Source organism: Diceros bicornis, chromosome 9 (genome assembly GCF_020826845.1).
Source record: "Diceros bicornis minor isolate mBicDic1 chromosome 9, mDicBic1.mat.cur, whole genome shotgun sequence".
Classification (NCBI taxonomy): Eukaryota; Metazoa; Chordata; class Mammalia; order Perissodactyla; family Rhinocerotidae; genus Diceros; species Diceros bicornis.
In genome coordinates this window covers 23,316,767-23,339,312 of record NC_080748.1, presented here as the reverse complement: position 1 = coordinate 23,339,312, position 22,546 = coordinate 23,316,767, and the positions used below count along the sequence as shown (strand labels likewise).

General features: G+C 40.2%; 1 pseudogene; it reads left to right on the top strand.

The window, feature by feature from the left end:
* LOC131410148 (serine/threonine-protein phosphatase 4 regulatory subunit 2-like) overlaps positions 1–22,546 on the top strand; it is a 156,108-nt pseudogene that overhangs the window by 94,888 nt on the left and 38,674 nt on the right.

Sequence of the window (22,546 nt, the reverse complement as noted above, 5' to 3'; positions counted from 1 at the left end):
AATTTTAGAAAAGACTTTACTCCGAATCAAACTTAATGAGCCTTTGTTGTTTTTAAAGGTGATACAACGTTAGTAAACAGTGTCTAATTTGGATGAATTAAAAGATTAAATATTTGAAAACACTGGCAAGTAAGTTGGGAAGGATGATCAAAATTAAAGTATCTCCTTGGGGGCTGGACCTGTGGCATAGCGGTTAAGTGCACGGGTTCCGCTGCTGGTGGCCCCGGGTTCGGATCCCGGGTGCGCACCAACACACCGCTTGTCAGGCCATGCTGTGGTGGCATCCCACATAAAGTGGAGGGAGATGGGCACGGATGTTAGCTCAGGGCCGGTCTTCCTCAGCAAAAAAAAAAAAAAAAGGATTGGCATGGATGTTAGCTCAGGGCTGATCTTCCTCACAAAAAAATAAATAAATAAATAAAAAGACAACTCTTTAAAAAAAAAAATTTAAAGTATCCCCAAGGTCTTTGTACTCAGGAGGGGCATTATGATACTGACTTTTTAATTTACATTTAAAATTTAATTTATGCCTGGTAAAATTTCATGGTGAAAGGTAAAAGTCATCAGTGTTTATAACTCCTAATTGATAGAGAAGGAAAAGAATAAGAAAAAACATCTAGAAGGCACAGAAAAATGGAAGAAGTGAGAAGTGCACAGTAAGATGTTAGCAATACTTGCCTGTGTGTTAGTATCACAAACCTTGTAAGTGGAAAGGAAGCAGCAGGCTCAGAAAGCTTTCCAGGCTAGTTCTCCTGAACATACTCTTCCTAGAGAATAGAAAGAGAACACACTCCTCAGCTCATTCCTATGGACCAGTATAACCATGATACCAAAACTCAGACAAGAATAGTATGAGAAAGAACAAACGCAAGTCAACCTTACCCAAGATAATAGTAAAACATCATAAATAAAATAGCAACAAGAATAGAGCATTTATTCTTAAAAAATGATATAATCAAGTTGGGTTTATATCAGGAGTGTAAGAACAAAATAACATTAAGAAATCTAAAAGTGTAGTTCATCACATGGACAAATGGAGAAAAACCATTTTCTCAGTCTCTGTATAAAAAAAGTAAAATTCAGTCACCATAATGGTTAAAACACACACACTTAGCAAACTAGGAAAAGAAGGAAACTTTATCAGGTAGAGGAAATCTATAAAAGTATAGCACACATTATTCTTAATTATGAAGTGTGAGGAATATGCCTTTAGAATCAGAGAGTGATCAAGTAAAATGTAATTCAGCGTTGTACCTGACATCCTAGCTAGTTCAGTAAGGTACAAAAAAGAAGTAAAAGGTGTAATGATTGGAAAGGAAGATATAAAGCTTAGCAAGATACATTTTACAGATTTACAGATATACTCAAAAGTCAGTTGCATTTTCAAATATGAGCAACAGGAGAAAACAATTCAAAAAAAGAAAATACTAGACAATGGAATACTATTTGGCACTAAAAAGAAATAAGATATCAAGCCATGAAAAGACATTATGGGACCTTAAATGCATATTACTAAGTGAAAGAAACCAATCTTAAAAGGCTTCCTGTGTGATTCCAAGTATATGACACACTGGAAGAGGCAAAAATATGGACACAGTGAAAAAAATCAGTGGTTGCCAGGGTTGAGGGGAGGGGCAGGGAAAGGTAAATAGAGTGCAGAGGATTTTTAGGGCAGTGAAAATACTCTGTATGATAGTATAATGATGGATACATGATGTTATACATTTGTCCAAACCCATAGAATGTACAACACCAAGAGTGAACCCTATTGACTTTGAATGATTATAATGCATCAGTGTAGGTTCATCAATTGTAATAAATGTACCACTCTTGGTGGGCAATGTTGATAATGGGGGAGGATGTGCATGAGTCGGGGCAGGAGAGATGGAAATCTCTGTACCTTCCTCTCAATTTTGTTGTGAACGTAAAACTGCTCTAAAGAAATAAAGTCCTTGGAAGCAACCTAAGTGCCCATCAAGGGACGAATGGATAAAGAAGATGTGGTATATATACACAATGGAATACTACTCAGCCATAAGAAACGATGAAATCCAGCCATTTGTGACAACATGGATGGACATTGAGGGTATTATGCAAAGTGAAATAAGTCGGAGAAGGTCAAATACCACATGATCTCACTCATAAGTAGAAGATAAAAACAACAAACAGACAGAGATTGGATTGGTGGTTACCAGAGGGGGAGAGGGGAGGGAGGAGGGCGAAAGGGATGATTAGGCACATGTGTGTGGTGATGGATTGTAATTAGTATTTGGGTGGTGAACGTGATGTAATCAATGCAGAAATAGAAGTATAATGATGTATGCCTGAAATGTATACAATGTTACAAACCAATGTTACTACAATAAAAAAATTAATTAAAAAACAATAAAGTTTTTCAAAATCATCCCATTTGCCAACAGCATGGATGGACCTGCAGGGTATTGTGTTAAGTGAAATAAGCCAGAAGGAGAAAGACATACACTGTATGACTTCACCCCTACGTGGAATATAAACTAAGACACAGACAGAGAGAACAGTTTGGTGGTTACTGGGAGAAGGGAGTTGGAGGGTGGGCACAAGGGGTGAAGGGGCACATTTATGTGGTGACTGACAAATAATAATGTACAACTGGAATCTCACAATGTTATAAACTATTATGACATCAATAGAAAAATTATTAGAAAAAATAGAAATAGCAACAGAAAAAAAAGTCTTTAAAAAAAGAAGAAAACAGTAACATGTTACCTAGGAATAAATCCAACAAAAAAATAAGCAACTTTATGGAGAAATTTTTTTTTTAACTTGATGAGAATCATTAAAGAAAACCTGTTTAAATGGAGGACACACAATGGTCACGGTTACAAATAACAGATACTTGAGGATGTCCAGTCAATCTCTGAATTCAATGCAATTCCAATCAAAATCCCAACAGTTTTCAATGTTTTCTAAGCTTATTCTAAAATTTATATGGAAGAGCAAAGGACGAAGAATAGCCAAAACACTTCTGAAGACAATGAACAAATAACCTGCACTATCAAATACCAAGACTTATTATACAGCCATAGAAACTGAGACAATGCAGTATTAATTGGGGATAACAAACTGATAGTGGAGCATTATGGAGAGCCCATGAACACCCACTCATATGGAAACAATTTATAACACATCAGTTAAGGTGTTGGACTATTATAAGCTGCTGTGATAATTGGTTATTTATATGGAAGAAAATTTAAATGAATCCCTACACTACACCATGCACAAAAAGCAACTCTAGGTGAATTAAAGACTTAATTCAAAAGAATAACTCTGAAAGCTTTCCAAGAAGATACAAGAGAGTGTCTTCAAGACCTTAGAAAGGGAAGGATTTTTAAACAAGGCACATCAAACACTAAATACATTAAAGCTTCATGTATTTATATCAAAGGCATCATAAAAAAGGTAAGATAAACCACCACTAGGAGAATATACCTGCCACTCGTGTAACTGTTACATATCAGTGTATATAAGTATATAGAAAGTATTTGTACATATCATGTATATATAAGTATATACGAAGACTACCCCTAAATCAGTAAGAAAAAGGCAAAAAAATTTAAAAAGAGCAAAAGACACGTACAATTCACAGAGAAGAAAACATGAGTTGTAAATAGCCATATGAAAATTGTTCAGCCTCGTTAAAATTCAGGGAAATAGAAATTCAGATTATGATGAAATACTATTTTACACCCACTAAGTTGTCAAGTATCAAAAGTGCTAACAATATCAAGTGGTATCAATGATGTGTAACAGGAGGAAAACTTGTACACTGCTAGTAGAAGATTAAGTTGATAAGAACAAACCACTTTGGAAAACAGTTTTGCAAAATGGTGTACGACAGTTTTGTAAAGTTGAACATAATTCTAGCAATTCCATTTCTGGATGTGTATACCTTGATTTTAGGGCCTAGAGAAATTCTTGCATATATATATGTACCAGGAGACATGTACAAAAATATTCATGGTAGCATTATTTGTAATAACAAAAACTTGAAAATATTCCAAATAAGTGAACTGTGGCCTATTTACACTATCATGTGTTAAGTAGACTGAAAAAGAACAAACAATAGCTTCATGCAGCAATGTAGATGAACCTTAAAAACATAATATGGAGCCATAAAAGCAATCCAGGAGACTACATGAGTATTTTTACATAAGTCAAAAGCAAATAAAGCTAAATAATATATTGTTCAGAGATATATACATGTATGATTAAAAAACTGTTTTAAAAGCAAAGAAAATAATCGACACAATTATGCATTGTGGTTATGGGGAGATGGAGATGAGACTTGGGGAAGAATACTCAAATAGCTTCATCGGTGTTGGTCATGTTCTAGTTCGAAGGTTGGGTAGTATGTTCATCATTGTTCCTTTTATTCAATAAATACACACATATGCACACATTATACATATACATACATACATTGTATATATTATGTCATGTGTATCATCAAAATTTCCATAATAAAAATGTCTATTCAATAGAATGCTTTCTAATGGATAGAATATTAAATTGGAGGGAGGGGCATTCAGGTAGAGCTGTTTAGTCAGCTGATAGTTGAAAACATTCTGGGGGCCGGCCGGGTGGCACAGCAGTTAAGTTCATGCGCTCTGCTGCGGCAACCTGGGGTTCGCAGGTTCTGATCCTGGGCATGGACCAACGCACCGCTTGTCAAGCCATGCTGTGGCACAGTCCCATATAAAGTAGAGGAAGGTGGGCATGGATGTTAGCCCAGGGCCAGTCTTCCTCAGCAAAAAGAGGAGGATTGGCATCGGATGTTAGCTCAGGGCTAATCTTCCTCACACACACACAAAAATATTATTTTGGGGGCCAGCCCCATGGCATAGCAGTTAAGTGCACGTGCTCCGCTGCTGTAGCCCAGGTTCGGATCCCGGGCATGCACTGACACACCGCTTGTCAGGCCATGCTGTGGCGGCGTCCCATATAAAGTTGAGAAAGATGGGCACAGGTGTTAGCTCAGGGCCAATCTTCCTCAGCAAAAAGAGGAGGATTGGCACAGATGTTAGCTCAAGGCTGATCTTCCTCACACACACACACATACACACACACACTAAATAAATAAATATTAAAAAAATATATATATATTATTCTGGAAAGAGGTCTAGGCCAGATGTACAGTTTGGAAAGTTATCACTATAAATATCCTTACAGCTCTATGGACTGGATTTGTTCTTTAAAGATGTGGATACTCAAGAATCAGATAAACGACAATGAATAAGATAGATGGATGATGGATATTGGTGAAAAGTTAATGAAATCAGAGAGTTTAGCCATTTAAAGAAAAGGGAACATTTTCCCAAGGGAGTAGCAAATGTCCTGTAACATACGTGTGCATCTTAGCAAGAAGTGATGATGGGTGACGTCTGGCGGAAGAATGTTTCTGAAACCAGGAGCTTGGGAAAGGAGAAAGGTCCAAGGCTACAATGGATTATCTCAAGAAGCATTTGTGCTCTAAGATGAACATTCAGGGAAAATCAAATATACATATTTAGGGACATCTTGTATATACGTCAAGAGTGGGAATAGAGACAGGGCTTTTAAAAACATAGCTGTCCTGGTGAAGGGGAAGTCAAGATGGCAGCGTAGGCAGACTCTGAACTCGCCTCCTCCCGTGGACACAGCCAGTTTACAACTACTCATGGAAAGGTTACCCCTGAGACGGGACTGAAAACTGGATAAGAGGAACTCCTGCAACAACGGACAATCCTAACTGAGGTGGAAGAGGCAGAGACTCCCTTCTGGAGAGGAAAAACACCACCTTCACAAGCCTCAGCACCTCACGGCCGCCGGGAGCAGCCCACAGGTCCGCAGCCCTCCCTGGAGGAGCGGGGCCCTGAGCCGGGGTGCGCCCCCACTGTGGGCATTTTGGGGACCCACCACAATCGAGACAAGTGGCATAATATCTGACTTTGCCTGCTACTAAAACACTGGGGAGTACCCCCAGAAAAGCTGGTTCACAAAGACATTGAAACCGGCTCTTAAAGGGCCCCCACGCAAACTCACCCATTTCAGAAAGCATCCTAAAATCACCAGAAAGAAAGATGCATAGTGCTTTGGTGAAAAGAGACTCACCTAATAGGCCCTGAGTGCATCTCGGTGAGAGGTGGGACCTCTCCAGGGACTGGGACGTTGGCGGCGGCCGTTGTTGTGGCCTGGTGTGGGCATGCTGACACAGATGCCATTGGAGTTTTCCCTGAGGCCTGCTAGCCCAGGGTCTGCCCCACCCACTAGAACACCCATTTAATCCAGCTCAGCCAGGGCTGGCAGCCCACCCTAGAGACTGGCCCCACCCAATAAGAAGCCCTCAGGCAACTTGTGGGCCTGCATAGATTAGTGACTGGATTCTCTGCAGCCTGGCAACTGAGCCCACTTCAGAGGGGCAGGGTGAGCACAAGGAGCGGGTGGAGAGTGTGGGGCAGTGGTGGAGTGTTTAGGGCTCCCGCCGTGGAGAGACTGGGTCTGCTTCAGGAGGTCGGGGCACGCACACGGTACAGGACTGTGTTGACTGTGTGGGGACCTGTGGGCAGCGGGGCTTGTCAGCTGCTTGTGCTTCTCAAAGACCCACATAGGTGGTTTTCCCCACCTTCCAAAGCCTGAAACAATTGGGTGCTCCCGTGCCTGAGGCCAGCCCCATCCAGCTGCAATCCTCAGACACCTGACAAGAGACCTAAAGGCTGGAGGCTTATAGCAATTGTAAGGCCCTGAGCCTAACAACCTGCCACGCTGGGGGCCTACTCACTTAAAAGAAATACTGCAACACAAATGTGGTATTAGAACTTGCAGCCAACTGTGCTGGGCTCCCCACACCTGATAAAGAGACTGAAGGGCCCACAACAACTACAAGCAGCTGAGCATTACAGCAGCTGGCCAGGAGCATAACTTGGCCTCCCTGGGCACCCACAGGGAGAGCAAATAGGCCACAACAGAAGGACACACGTAGCCCACATAGGGGTCACCCCTGGAACCTTGAGAACTGAGGGAAGCACACTGCAGGCCTCCTAAGCCATCACTTACATAAGGTCACCTATCCAAGAGCAGGAGACGTAGCTGACCTACCTAATACGTAGACACAAGCACAGGGAAAGAGGCAAAATGAGGAGGCAAAGGAATACATTCCAAGTAAGAGAACAGGACAAAACCCCAGAAAAGGAACTAAATGAAACAGAAATGAGCAACCTACCCGACAGAGAGTTCAAACTAAGAGTGTTAAGGATGCTCACTGATCTGGGGAGAAGAATAGATGAACTCAGTGAGAATGTCAACAAAGAAATGGAAGACATAAAAAAGAACCAATCAGAAATGAAGAATACAATGCTGGAAATGAAAAATTCACTAGAGGGACTCAAAAGCAGAGTAGAGGATACAGAAGAACGGATCTGTGAGCTGGACGAAAGACTAGAAGAAATTACCCAAGCTGAACAGGTAAAAGAGAAAAGAATTAAAAAGAGTGAGGATAGTCTAAGGGACCTCAGGGACAACATCAAGCGCACTAACATCCGTGTTATAGGTGTCCCAGAAGGAGATGAGCGAGACAAAGGGGCAGAGAATCTATTTCAGGAAATAATAGATGAAAACTTTCGTAACCTAAGGAAGGAAACAGACATCCAGGTGCAGGAAGCACAGAGAGCCCCAAACAACATAAACCCAAAGAGGCCTACACCAAGACACATCATAATCAAAATGTCCGGAATTAAAGATAAAGAGAGAATCCTAAAAGCCACAAGAGAACGTCAAGTTACATACAAAAGAAACCCCATAAGGCCATCAGCTGACTTCTCAGCAGAAACCTTACAGGCTAGAAGAGAGTGGCATATCAATTTAAAGTGCTAAAAGGAAAAACCTTACAGCCGAGCATACTCTAGCCGGCAAGGTTATCATTCAAAATGAAAGGAGAGATCAAAAATTTGCCGGACAAGCAAAAATTAAAGGAGTTTGTCACCAAGAAACCAGTGCTACAAGAAATGTTAAAGGGACTGATTTAAGGGGAAAAGAGAAGACCACAAATAGGAAAAATTATCTATTTCCATGATAAGAGGGTAATGGATACAAATGCACAAAAAAGAGGTTAGATATGATATCAAAAACATAAAAGGAGGGAGAAGGGGAGTTAAAGAATAGAGCTTTCAGACAGAGGTCAAATTAAAGAGACCATCAATTCTGTATAGAAGAAGAAAGGAACAGAGAAAGACTACTAAAACACTGAGAAAAAAAAAAAGTTAAAAAATGGCAGTAAGTACATACTTATCAATAGCTACTTTAATGTCAATGGACTAAATGCTCCAATTAAAAGGCCTAGGGTGGCTGATTGGATAAAACAACAAGACCCATATATATGCTGCGTAAAAGAGACACACTTCAGACCTAAAGACAATCACAAACTGAAAGTGAAGGGATGGAAAAAGATACTCCATGCAAATGGCAATGAAAAGAAAGCTGGGGTAGCAGTACTCATATCAGACAAAATAGACTTTAAAACAAACGCTGTAAAAAGAGACAAAGAGGGGCATTACATAATGATCAAGGGAACAATCCAACAAGAGGATATAACACTTGTAAATATCTACGCACCCAATGCAGGTGCACCTAAATATATAAAGCAATTATTAACAGACATAAAAACAGAAATAGACAGTAACAAAATAATAGTAGGGGACTTTAACACTCCACTTACACCAACGGATAGATCATCCAAACAGAAGATCAATAAGGAAACATTGGCTTTAAATGACACCCGAACAGAGGGACCTAGTAGATATCTACAGAGCATTCCGTCCAAAAACTGAAGAATACACATTCTTCTCAAATGCACATGGAACATTCTCCAGGATTGATCACGTATTAGGCCACAAAACAAGAATCCATAAATTTAAGAAGATTGATACCAAGCATGTTTTATGACCACAACGGTATGAAACTAGAAATCAACGATAGGAAGAAAATCAGAAAAGCCATGAATACGTGGAGATTAAACAAAATGCTACTGAACAATGACTGGGTCAATGAAGAAATCAAAGAAAAAATCAAAAAATACCTGGAGACAAATGAAAATGAAAATACGACATGCCAGAATTTATGGGATACAGCAAAAGCGGTTCTAAGAGGGAATAAAAAATAAAAATAAAAAAAATAAAAAAAAAATTAAAGTCCAGGACCAGATGGCTTCCCTGGTGAATTCTACCAAACATTCAAAAAAGACTTAATACCTATCCTTCTCAAACTCTCCCAAAAAATTGAGGAGGGGGGGAAGCTCCCTAACTCATTCTACGAAGCCGACATTACCCTGATACCGAAACCAGACAAAGACAACACAAAAGAAGAAAATTACAGGCCAATATCACTGATGAACATTGATGCAAAAATCCTCAACAAAATACTAGCAAATCGCATACAACAATACTTTAAAAAGATTATACACCATGATCAAGTGGGATTTATTCCAGGTATGCAGGGATGGTTCAACATTTGCAAATCAATCAACGTGATACACCACATTAATAAAATGAAGAGTAAAAATCACATGATCATCTCAATAGATGCAGAGAAAGCATTTGACAAGATACAGCATCCATTTATGATAAAAACTCTGAATAAAATGGGGATAGAAGGAAAGTACCTCAACATAATAAAGACCATATATGAGAAACCCACAGCTAATATCATCCTCAAAGCTGAAAAACTTAAAGCTATCCCTCTAAGAACAGGAACCAGACAAGGATGCCCACTGTCACCGCTCCTATTTAACATAGTACTGGAAGTCCTAGCCAGAGCAATCAGGCAAGAAAAAGAAATAAAAGGGATCCAAATTGGAAAGGAAGAAGTGAAACTGTCACTATTTGCAGATAACATGATTTTATATATAGAAAACCCTAAAGAATCCACCAGAAAACTTTTAGAAGTAATAAAAGAATATGGTAAAGTTGCAGGATACAAAATCAACATACAAAAATCAGTTGCATTTCTGTACACTAACAACGAAGCAGCAGAAAGAGAAATTAAGAATACCATCCCATTTACAATTGCAACAAAAAGAATAAAATACCTAGGAATAAACTTAACCAAAGAGGTGAAAGAGCTGTACATGGAAAACTATAAAACATTGCTGAAAGAAATCGAAGAAGACACAAAGAAATGGAAAGATATTCTGTGCTCTTGGATTGGAAGAATTAACATAGTTAAGATGTCCATACTTCCTAAAGCAATCTATAGATTCAATGCAATCCCTATCAAAGTTCCAACAACATTTTTCACAGAAATAGAACAAAGAATCCTAAACTTTATATGGAACCACAAAAGACCCCGAATAGGCAAAGGAATCCTGAGAAAAAAGAACAAACCTGGAGGTATCACACTCCCTGATTTCAAAATATACTGCAAAGCTATAGTAACCAAAACAGCATAGTACTGGCACAAAAACAGACACACAGAACAATGAAATAGAATCGAAAGCCCAGAAATAAACCCACACATCTATGGACAGCTAATCTTTGACAAAGGAGCCAAGAACATACACTGGAGAAAAGCAAGTCTCTTCAACAAATGGTGTTGGGAAAACTGGACAACCACAGGCAAAAAAATGAAAGTAGACCCTTACCTTACACCATATACAAAAATTAACTCCAAATGGATTAAAGACTTGAATGTAAGACCTGAAACTATGAAACTTCTAGAAGAAAACATAGCCAGTACGCTCTTCGACATCGGTCTTAGCAACATCTTTTCAAGCACCATGTCTGACCAGGCAAGAGAAACAATAGAAAAAATAAACAAATGGGACTACATCAAACTAAAAAGCTTCTGCACAGCAAAGGAAACCATCAACAAAACGAAAAGACAACCTAACAATTGGGAGAAGATATTTGCAAACCATACATCTCATAAGGGCTTAACCTCCAAAATACCAAAATATATAAAGAACTCATGCATCTCAACAACAATAAAACTACCAACTCAATTAAAAAATGGGCAAAAGACCTGAACAGACATTTCTCCAAAGAAGATATACAGATAGCCAACAGACACGTGAAAAGATGTTCAAAATCATTAACTATCAGGGAAGTGCAAATCAAAACTACAATGAGATATCACCTCACGCCCGTCAGAATGGCTATAATTAACAAGACAGCAAACAACATGTGTTGGAGAGGATGTGGAGAGAAGGGAACTCTCATACACTGCTGGTGGGAGTGCAAACTGGTGCAGCCATTATGGAAAACAGTATGGAGATTCCTCAAAAAATCAAAGATAGAACTACCATATGGTCCAGCTATTCCACTGCTGGGTATTTATCCAAAGGACTTGAAAACTCCAATGCGTAAAGATACATGCACCCCTGTGTTCATTGCAGCGTTATTCACAATAGCCAAGACTTGGAAGCAACCTAAGTGCCCATCGAGAGACGAATGGATAAAGAAGATGTGGTATATATACACAATGGAATACTACTCAGCCATAAGAAACGATCAAATCCAGTCATTTGTGACAACATGGATGGACATTGAGGGATAATGCAAAGTGATAGAAGTCAGAGGGAGAAGGTCAAATACCGTATGATTTCCTTCATTAGGTAGTAGATAACAACAATAGACAGACACATGGAGACAGAGATTGGATTGGTGGTTGCGGTGGGGGCTGGGGGGAGGGAGGATGGGGAGGGGGATGATTTGGCACGTGTGTGGTGATGGGTTGTAATTAGTATTTAGGTGGTGAACATGGTGTGGTCTGTGCAGAAGTAGAAGTATAATGATGTACACCTGAAATTTATACAATGTTATAAACCAATGTTACTGCAATAAACAAACAAACAAAATAATAAAAAAAAATAAAAACATAGCTGTCCTCACTTCAAGACTTTCCCTATTTCCGGAATTGATAGAATGAAAGTGTAGAAACAGAAAAATCTTCATTGGGAGTGCATTCCAGCAATTCTCCATCTGCTTTATTCCCCCATCCTCACTCCCCTAATGGTGGAGGGGAGAAAATTCCATAAATGTGGCCCACAGATGATGAGAATTCATCATTTGAACCTGATGGTTTATATTTTAGACAAAGGAGGAGGAAATATTGAAAATGGGCTCATGTTTCATTTGTTTCCTGAGGCCCCCCTGGTTAGGAGCTCGGCTTGTCAGCTTGTCATAGGTGTTCCTTGAGTGTTGAAATCACTCTTGCTTTCTAGGCTGAGCTATTTGGAACATTTTGCAGGAAGAAGAAAAACAGTTGATTAGTCATCTTCCAAGGAGATGTATTTGTTACAAATGCTCTGGAGGCTCTTTCCAGCTGCCACCAGGGAACAATTATTGTTACTGTTGTTTTGAACCTTGTGGCCCCAACTAGGTGCCTCCAGAAACTCAAAGGTGGGTTTGGAAGCAATTAACTGTTTTTGCAAGTTGTTTCTTTTCCTTTTGTGTGTTAAGGAGATGTAACCACCAGCCATCCTGAAACTGACCAAGCCTCACCACAAGAGCTATGCCCATGACCTTTGCCTGATTTTCAATGCAAAGATCTCTCCAGGAGGAGCTTAGGCCTCATTATGTGGAAGCATGTTCTCAAGCTGAGCCTGTGCAAGCTAATACCTGCCTCTGCCTTTTGAATATTCATTCCCCAACCAAAATAAAAGTTCCTGCTTCCCTTTGTTCGGGGACACCATGACTTTGGAAATGATTCCTCATGGTCTCCTATTCGCTGCAAACACACCGTACTTTGTGAGACACTGGTGTAGAGTCATTTAACTCACCAGGAGGCGAGCCCACTTGGTTCGGTAACACTTGCACCTCAGTGACTGGTGGTGCTCCCATAAGTGGTATTTGGCCAATATTAAGGGGAACTGTATTTAGAAATTAGCTAAACTAGTACTTCCAAAACACTTTGCTGCATGACTCTGGAGGGTCATCCAATTCAGAGGGAAGTGGGCTTCCTGTTCCAGGCAAAGATGGTCTATGGCCTAGTCGCAAGAAATGAGGGAAACAGGAAGTTTTCCTGTTGCTTTTTCCATGAGAGGTTAGTCCCAAAGTGATGATGACATGGGTCAAGTAGAGACCAGGAAGAAACAGAATGGAATCTATGGATTGACAGTATGGGACCAGGAACAGACCTCAAATCTTCAGATTTTAAACAAACTGGAGTAGCATTAGACAAAGGAGAGAAGAGAGGTAATGAATGTTTTCAATCAATCACTAATCAATCTTCCATTTGTTTGAAAGAAGGGGAAAAGGGAGATATTATGAAAATTAACACAACACTCTCATTTTAGAAAGAAGATAGTTGAGTCCTAAGAAACACAGCTCAGCTCTCCTTCATGGTAATAATAGTTACCATTTATTAATGCTAGTCATTACTTTGAGTATTTTCCATATAATATTTCATATAATTCTCACATAGCCAACTCTGGTGGAGATCATTATGATGCCCATTTTACAGATGAAAAAAATGAAACATGAAGGTTAAGTAAGTTACCCAGTGTCACACAGCCAGTTCATGATAGAGCTAGGATTTCCTTATACCCAGGCAGAATGAGCCCAGAGCCTGCCTTCTTACCCACTATGCCTCTGGCGTCATTTCCACATCAAGCTGGTAACCCAGGACGTATGACAACAGTGCAGAGGCAAGGATTCTACAGCAGACAGTCACTTACTGTGTGTGTGTTTTAATCTGTATTTCTGGTCCCAGCCTCCTTTCCCAAAGTTCTAACAGTCTGCATTAATTCTTATCATTACCAACTGTGGATGACAGCCCTGGTTATTACTGTAATTCGAGTTTGTGGAGAAGGCAACCAAGATTATCAAGTAGTTGGCAAAAGTAACCCACAATCTGGGAGGTCTTGTAAGATGAAGTTGCTGAGAAGAAAATAACTGGCTGATTGAGGAAGAAAGACTAGAAAAGACAAGATGACCTGGGAAAGATCAGAGTTTGTTTGGTATTATTTTGTTTTCACAGGAAGGAAAACAAAATATTATTTGGAACATTGAAATGAGAAACATGAGCATCAGAAAATTAGAAAGTTAGTGCTTCAGTATTGGAATAAGTGCAAAATTGTCCTCGATTCCAAGTTGCATGATGAAAGGACTCCTGGGATGCAGCCTGGGGATCTGGATTTGAGAAAGAGCCTTGCCATTTGTGAGCTGTTGTCTTTGACAAATTACTTAGTTAACAAGTGACATTGTTACTTTTTAACAAGTATCTGTTAGGCGTCAGCTATGTGCCTGCGTTGTTCTAAATGCTGCAGGTGCCACAGGAAAAATCACAGACCTAGTCACTCCCCTCTTGGAAGTTACGACATAGGGCAGGGGTCAGCAAACGTTTCCGCAGAGGGATCCATAGTAAATATTTTAGGCTTTGCAGGCTACACAGTCTCTATAGCAACTACTCAAGTGTGCAAAAGTGGTGCAAAAGTGGCCATAAATAATATAGAATGTGAATGTGGCTGTGTTCCAATAACATTTTATTTACAGGGCCGGCCCCGCGGCTTAGCGGTTAAGTGCGCGCGCTCCGATGCTGGTGGCCCGGGTTCGGATCCCGGGCGCGCACCGAGGCACCACTTCTCCGTCCATCCTGAGGCCAAGTCCCACATACAGCAACTAGAAGGATGTGCAGCTATGACATACAACTATCTACTGGGGCTTTGGGGGGAAAAAATAAATAAATTAAATCTTTAAAAAAAAAAAAAACATTATATTTACAAAAGTAGGTGGTAGACTAAATTTGACTAGCAGGCTGTAGTTAGCCAACTCCTAGTCTAGAGAAAGAAACAAACATTAACCAAATAATTATGCATATGGTAACATGTGCAAAGGCCCTGTGGCATAAAGGACACACATAACTTTAGTGGGATTGATGGAAGGCCAATGGGGTTGTTGGTAAGTGAGTGAGGGGAGTGTCATGTGAGTGAGGCTGGAAAGGGAGGGAGGGACAGACTAGAAGAGTCTTAGGATTTTAGTCTTTTCCAAACTAACAATTGACAGTTTTTGGATTATTTTAAGCAGGATGGTGACATGATCAGATTCGAGTTTCGAAAGATCACTCACTTTTTGTTGTGTGTATTGTAGTGTGTAGTGTATTATGTAGAATGAATCAGATTAAATTTTCTCATCTGAAACATAAGGATGAATATGCTTACCTTGTGTATCAGACAGTTCAATGTGGTGAATAAATTGTACAAGTTGCATAGAAGTGTTTTATAAAATATAATTTATTTAGAAAATTACATAGTGATATTTTATGGGAAGCAACACCATCAGAAGATCATATTCTTCTGAACTTTCTATATGAACACAGGCAGTCTGAACTCATGAAAGACATCCCTTTGTTTATGTTAACAGGCTTCCTTCACCAGGGTAACTACTCCTTTGGGTGCTCATGAAAGAAGAGGAAGTTCTCTCACTCTCTTAGTCTTTCTCCTCTTACCCTCTCCCAAGCACGTCTGGGGTGCTGTCTGGAGCCCAGGCCTGGCTCCAAATCCATGAAAATTGGCCAAGTATAAAAGCTTCTTAAGAATGAGATGGATCCTGGGGTGTCCTCTCCTGAGAAGCAGGATAAAGAGAATTTAGTGGGTAAGTTCCTTTGTCCTGCTTTAACTTTGTTTTATGTATATGAAGCAAAGCGAGAGTCATGGCGTTATAAAGAGTTATAGAATGAGCATAGGGTGGATTAGTTCACACTGAGATTGGCTTCGATTTCACTTAGATCCCAGGATTTGGGATTCATTGTTCACTGTGGTTTTATTTGCTTCTTGAACAGCAGTGTATAACTTGCTCTTTTTCTTCAGTGTTAGATACAATTTGTATTTATCTTTGCATTCATTTTGTTTGCATTAGTTAGTAAAGGCGTTGAACAGGCTGAAATTTATCCATTTTCAAATATCATCTGATGATGCTGTGATTAAAAAGAAAAGTTGGTTTGAGCTGCACCATGTTTGGCACAGAGAGCAGTTGAGAAAAACAGAACTTAGCCATAAGTACCAACTACTACCTTGAATGCTAATGGCTATTCTGTACTACAAAGCATTTTGCTTGCATTATATTTTTAAATCCTGCGATAATTCTGAGGTAGATGCTCTTATAATCTTGTTTTATGAAGGAGAAAACTGAGTCTTGGAGAGTTAAAAAATTTGTTGGAGGTCCAGAAAGTGGTGAAGGTCATGATGATGATGATGGTGATGGTGATGGTGATGGTGATGGTGATGTACGTGTGTGTGTGTGTGTGTGTGTGTGTCCTAAGCCGTGCTCTGTACCTTATGTTGCCAAAGAAGTCATCGTGCAAGTTAGAAATAGAGAACACATTTAGCATTATCAGTTTGTAAATGAAAAAGTATACAGTTATCTGAATTGGAGAAGAAACTTTTCTCTTGCGTCAGGCCTAGCAGCACTGATATGTCAGAGGCAGTAATATCGTTTGGAAGTGCAAGTGGGAGGTCTCTTCAAGCGGACCCTTCATTATCTTCTTAAATAAGAAGTTTCATGAGACGTTTTCGCTTCCATTTAACAGGTTAAGACATCAGCTGGGCAAGTGGCACGGTTGAAGCTGTATCACCAGTGAGATATTTAAAAGTGTTCATGGGATTACTTGGTTTTGATTTTTTAATATAATGAAAAACCTGCACTATCACAGAACAAACAGAAATGGGGCTCATATTTTACAACTTCTGATTTCATATGCTTTTGACAATTGATGAGAGCTGTAATACCAATCATTCTCTGAGATTTGTGGGGTACGTTTGCCCTTGCTGTCCTCCATCTTGCATACGCTAACGAGACAACATTATTCAGTCTTTCAAGCTGTTCATTCGACTCACGAAGGTCGAATGAATTAGACGAATAACTGAGAGTGATCACCTGCAGCAGGAGCCTTCTGCAGTACTGTGCCGCTGCCTTGTACCAGCTTTCGAAAGCCACTGGCACTGTGCATCTCTTCCTAACTCCAAGCTCACTGACACCAGAGGGGTAGATCAGAAGCTGTAAAATGCTATGAATTAGGGCGTTTCCCTCCAGAGTCCTATTTCTTAAACATTTACTAGCAGACCACTAATCATTAGCCTTTGCGATTCTCTGTCACCTCTTTCTTTTTTTCTTTCTTTTTTCTTTAAGAGTTAAAGTGAAGTTAATTGGAATCTCCATCATCTAAATCTTAGAAGTTCTTCTCAATATTAATATGCAAAAGAATCTTCCTGGGGAGCTTTTGAAAACACAGATTCCTGATCCTCACCTCTAGAAGTTCTGTTACTCTAGATCTGGGATGGACTTGAGATTTTGCTTCCAAATAAATTCCCAGGCTGGTGAGGATGCCAGACTGAGGCCACGCTTTGAATAGCACAGGATTTCTTTTTAGCAATTCCACGTTTTTCCTGAAAAATGTTCCTTGATGCAAGCTGTGTGCATATTTCAGAGAAAAAGGCAGAAGGGAAGATGACTTATAGGTGATGAAAGGTAGTGTTTACGCGTAGGGTTTCACTTTAGATTTTATGTTTAGTGCTTAAAATTCTTGATTCTCTAGGGAAAGAACCAGGAAGTTGCTGAGATTCCATTTTGCTGACTGTATCTCCACAGGATTGGAAGTGAATAGAAAGACGGGAGAGGGGCTGGCCCTGTGGTGTGGTGATTAAGTTTGGCCCACTCTGCTTCGGCGGCCCACATTCAGATCCCGGGCACAGATCCTGGGTGCAGACCTACACCACTCGTCAGCAATGCTGTGGAGGCATCCCACATACGAAATAGAGGAAGATTGGCACAGATGTTAGCTCAGGGCTAATCTTCCTCAAGCAAAAAAAGAGGAAGATGGGCAATAGATGTTAGCTCTGGGAGAATCTTCCTCACCAAAAAAAAAAAAAAAAAGATAAACTTCCTTTAAAAAAGAAAGAAAGAGGAGAGAATTGTTAACACTACATTCCCAGGCCCAGGGAAGGTAGTTGTTCTCATTCCACACACCTTTTGTTTTTCTGCTGGGAAGCATCTTGTCTTTCTTGCTCTGGAAACACAAAGGAGTGTTTTTTTCACTTGACATGATTAATTTTTTATTTTAAAATTGCTTTTTAAAATCATAAAGGCATCAAAAATTAGGTAAACTCAGAAGAGTATAAACCAGTCATAGTTCCACCACTCAGAATTAACCACTGTTAATATTTTAGTTAATCTTTTTCCAATATTTTTTCTAGGCATATATTTTTACCAATTAGGATCATACTGTTCATATAATTTTGCATCCTACTACTTTTTTCTTTTAACATTATACCATAATAATCTTTTCATGTTTTTGTAAATTTTAAAAAATATTCATAATATAATATTGTGTAGATATATCATGCTTTGCTTAACTATTCCTCCATTGTTGTACTTTCAGGGTGTTTTTGATTTATCACTGTTATAAATAATGCCATCAGGAGACTGGGCATAAATCTTAAGGACAAAGTATTTGCACTTGTTGCTATTGGTAGTGTCGTCATTTCTGACAGAAAAGGCAGGGTGGGGGAGAGAGAACGGTGCAAGGCAAACATTTTCTCTTTAGTTTTTTCTCACAATGGTGTGGCGGTAAGGGTACAGTAAGGTGGTACATATGAAGGAGAAAACGCGAGGCCATATGGGTCTCAGGTTAAGTGACTCTTGAGAGCAAACGGAATCTGCTCTGATGGATTGATATTTCCAGACAAGAAACTTCAAACACATCAATAAATCTATTACATTGCTGAGCATCATTCTTGACATTTCAAAGCATTTAGTGTGCCATTCACTTCATTCATTCAATGAATGAATTAGAATCTACTGTGTATCAGGAGATGGAGACAGAAAATAAAATGCCTGCTCTCAAAGCACTGGGAATCTACAGGGAAGACCCACAAGTTAACTAAAAATTACAATTACAGGGGAGGAAGACAATCCTCTACTCTCTGGGTCCTCTAGCTGGTCTAAGAATTAAATTGACGTGAGAGAATAACAGGAGAAAATCAAAGTTTAATAACATGTATACATGAGAGAAACCCAGGAAAACTGAGTAACTCGCCAGAATGGCCCAACCCCCCACCTTAAATACCATCTTCAGCTAAAGACAAAGGAAGATGTTGGGGTAAGGGGAAGTCAGTTATGGGAGATAAAAGCATTATTATTACATATTTTTGAACATTCTATTTTGAAATATATCTTAAATATTTCTCAGAAGGATCAAATGGCAAACAGGAACTCAGTATAAATGTGTCCTAAAGTTCATGTAGCTACTAAGCACAGATCATCCTTCTGTAGTTGAGATATACACGTGACAGTTTAGAAAACTCTTAGGATTACGGGATTTTGTGGTCATAGGACCAGTGATGATGATAAGATCATCATCTAGCTCTGATTTAGTAGTTTTGCACCAAAGATCTGGTATCTCGCGCTCTCTTTTTTTAAGGTTCTAAAAGTTATCTGAGTAATCTACACAGAAATTGAAATATAATGATGTACACGCGAAATTTATATAATGTTATAAACCAATGTTACCACCATAAAAAATGAAATAAAAATTATCTGAAAGAACTTATAAAGTCAGTGGCCAGATTACTTTAGGAGATAGAAACCTTCAGGAGTTAGAGTTTTATTGTACGTTCTCCTTGAAAATGTAGTTCTTGCACATATAGTAGAGCCATCATCTGGACGGATCAGAACATCCACAGAGATATTTAGAATCCTACCTAGTAAAAGAAAAAAAAATTAAAAATAAAACAAAACACTATGTAAATTGTCAAAGCAAAAACTGCACCAGACAAAGTTAAACAGACAAGAAAGACTTTAGTTAAGAACTATTGCCGTAGAGGAGAGAGGCCGGGAGTCCATCTGAACCAATTCTGCTGAAACAAACGGCGGTAGGGTTTTTAAAGGCTGGAGTGAGCGAGTGGAAAAGTACTGGAGAACCTTAGGGGCTGGTCCTAGGCCATCTGTGTTTACTAATAAACTTCTTATATCTTTATGACTGGCGGTATTTTTACAACTTGGAGCAAGGTGCCCACTGAAGTTAGGCTCCTACCCTCCCACAGAGGCTGGGAGATGGGGGTGCTATCTTCTTCTTCTTTTTTTTTTTTGTGAGGAAGATCAGCCCTGAGCTAACATCCGTGCTAATCCTCCTCTTTTTGCTGAGGAAGACCAGCTCTGAGCTAACATCTATTGCCAATCCTCCTCCTTTTTTTTCCCCCCCAAAGCCCCAGTATATTGTTGTACGTCATAGTTGCACATCCTTCTAGTTGCTGTATGTGGGACGCGGCCTCAGCATGGCCGCAGAAGCGGTGCGTCGGTGCGCGCCAGGGATCCAAACCCAGGCCGCCAGCAGCAGAGCGCGCACACTTAACCGGTAAGCCACCGCCGGCCCTGCTATCTTCTTTGATGATTACATTTCAAAAGAATAGTTCCCGGGTCCTTGAGAAGATAGTCCTGGGTTATAAAACTGGCAAAAGGCTTTAAAAAAGATTTACATCTCAAAGGGGCAGAGAAAGAATTTACAATGATAAGTGTTCTAAAGAAAATGCTCTAGGGGCCTGCCAGGTGGCACAGCGGTTAAGTGCCCATGCTCCACTTCCCAGGCCCGAGGCTTGCAGATTCGGATCTCTGGAGGGCACACACCCACTGCATGTCAAACAATGCTCTGGCAGCATCCAGTATACAGTAGAGGAAGATGGGCACGGATGTTAGCCCAGGGCCAGTCTTCCTCAGCAAAAAGAGGAGCATTGCCATCAGTTGTTAGCTCAGGGCTGATCTTCCTCACAAAAAAAAAAAAAAGAAAGAAAATGCTCTTTTTAAAGGGAAGGATCCGTTTAACATTTGATCAAGCTGAGGGAGGGGGCAGGCCCTGTGGTGTAGCAGTTAAGTGCGTGCGCTCCACTGCTGGCTGCCCAGGTTTGGATCCCAGGCGCGGATGGCCTCACCACTTGTCAGGCCGTGCTGTGGCGGCGTCCCACATAAAGTGGAGGAAGATCAGCAGGGATGTTAGCTCAGGGCCAGTCTTCCTCAGCAAAAATGATTGGCAGGGATGTTAGCTCAGGGCTGATCTTCCTCACGCACACAAAAAAAGCTGAGGAAAATGTTAGGCTGTCTTGACCAAAATACACCTCGAGGAAAATCCTAGGCAATGGCCTGGTTGACTAGAGGGCCTCCTGATACAGCTAATAATTCCTTTCCATGTAATTTACTTAATCCTCATAACTAGTTATTATTGTATTAACAGAGGAGGAAACTAAGACTTAAGCAGGCTAAGTGCCTTGTGAGATGTCATCTGGCTCTCAAATGGAGGTGTCTCCATTAGAACATGTGGCCGATTCACTAGGGGCCTGCACCTTCGGTCCCTGCTCGGCACTGTCCCCCGTCTGTCGTCAGGCTGCCTTTGCTGAAGGTTTTCCATTCTCTCTGTCCCCTGCTTTCTGAGAATGCAGAACAAGCAGTGAGTTTTCCATCCTTAGTACTAGCCTGAGCTTATATTCTCTGATCTTTATTTGAATTATTTATTGAGGTATGAGATACGTACAATAAAGAGCACAAGTCTTAAGTGTTTGGCTTGAGAGACTAAATATATAAACAGACAGTGGCTGGACTATATATAAAAATAGAACTTTGACCCACGACCTGCAGTAGCCTGCCCAGGAAACCAACCCTTTCTCTACAATAATCAGCCCAGGAAGCCAGCCTGCAATAAGTCAGACTTGCAGGAAGCACCAGATTATTATCTCTAGTAACAATCCAGCAAGTAAACAATCACTTCTGCGTCTACCAGCCCAAAATGGCCAGGACTTGATTATATACTGACAGCTTCCCTACTTTTTGTCCTTGCTTCCAACTTAGGACCAACCAGAGAAAGCCAAATGTGCACCCTAACCAATCACATAGGATGTCCCACGTCTAGTGGGGCCCACAGCCTCCAGTCGGGGCACACCTGGAGCCTTCCCTTTGGTTCACACTAAAGCTTCCCCACTCCTCTGCCTGCCTTTGTGTCTCTGCCAAAACTCAACTGACAGTGGCTGACTCCCTTGCTTCAGCAAATTGAGAATAAATAGCCTTTACTTTCTCATTTGGTTGGTCGTTGTGTATTTCCATAGGCTCTCTATGTGTAATCTATGTAAGCATCCAGATCAAGATACGGAGCATTTCCAGCACCCTAATATGCTCCCTCGTTCCTTCCCAGATAACACCCAACCACCGGCAACCCCACTACCTGGAGACAGCTACTACCCTGACTTCAAACATAATAGATTAGTTTTGCTTGTTCTTGAGTGAAGTGGTACAGTATAAGTGAGATATACAGTATATACTCTTATACATGGAATCAAAAATTACGGACTCTTGTGTCTGGCTTATTTTGCCCAATATTTTGTCTGTGAGATTCATCCATATTCTGCATATGGCAGTAGGCTCATCTTTTCTCTTTCTGAGTAATATTCCTTTGTATGAACACATCACAACTTTATTCATTGTACTGTTGATGGGTTTGGGTGGCCCTTCGTTTCTTGGAGAATAAAATTGCAATGAACATTCTTGAATATGTTTTTCGCTGT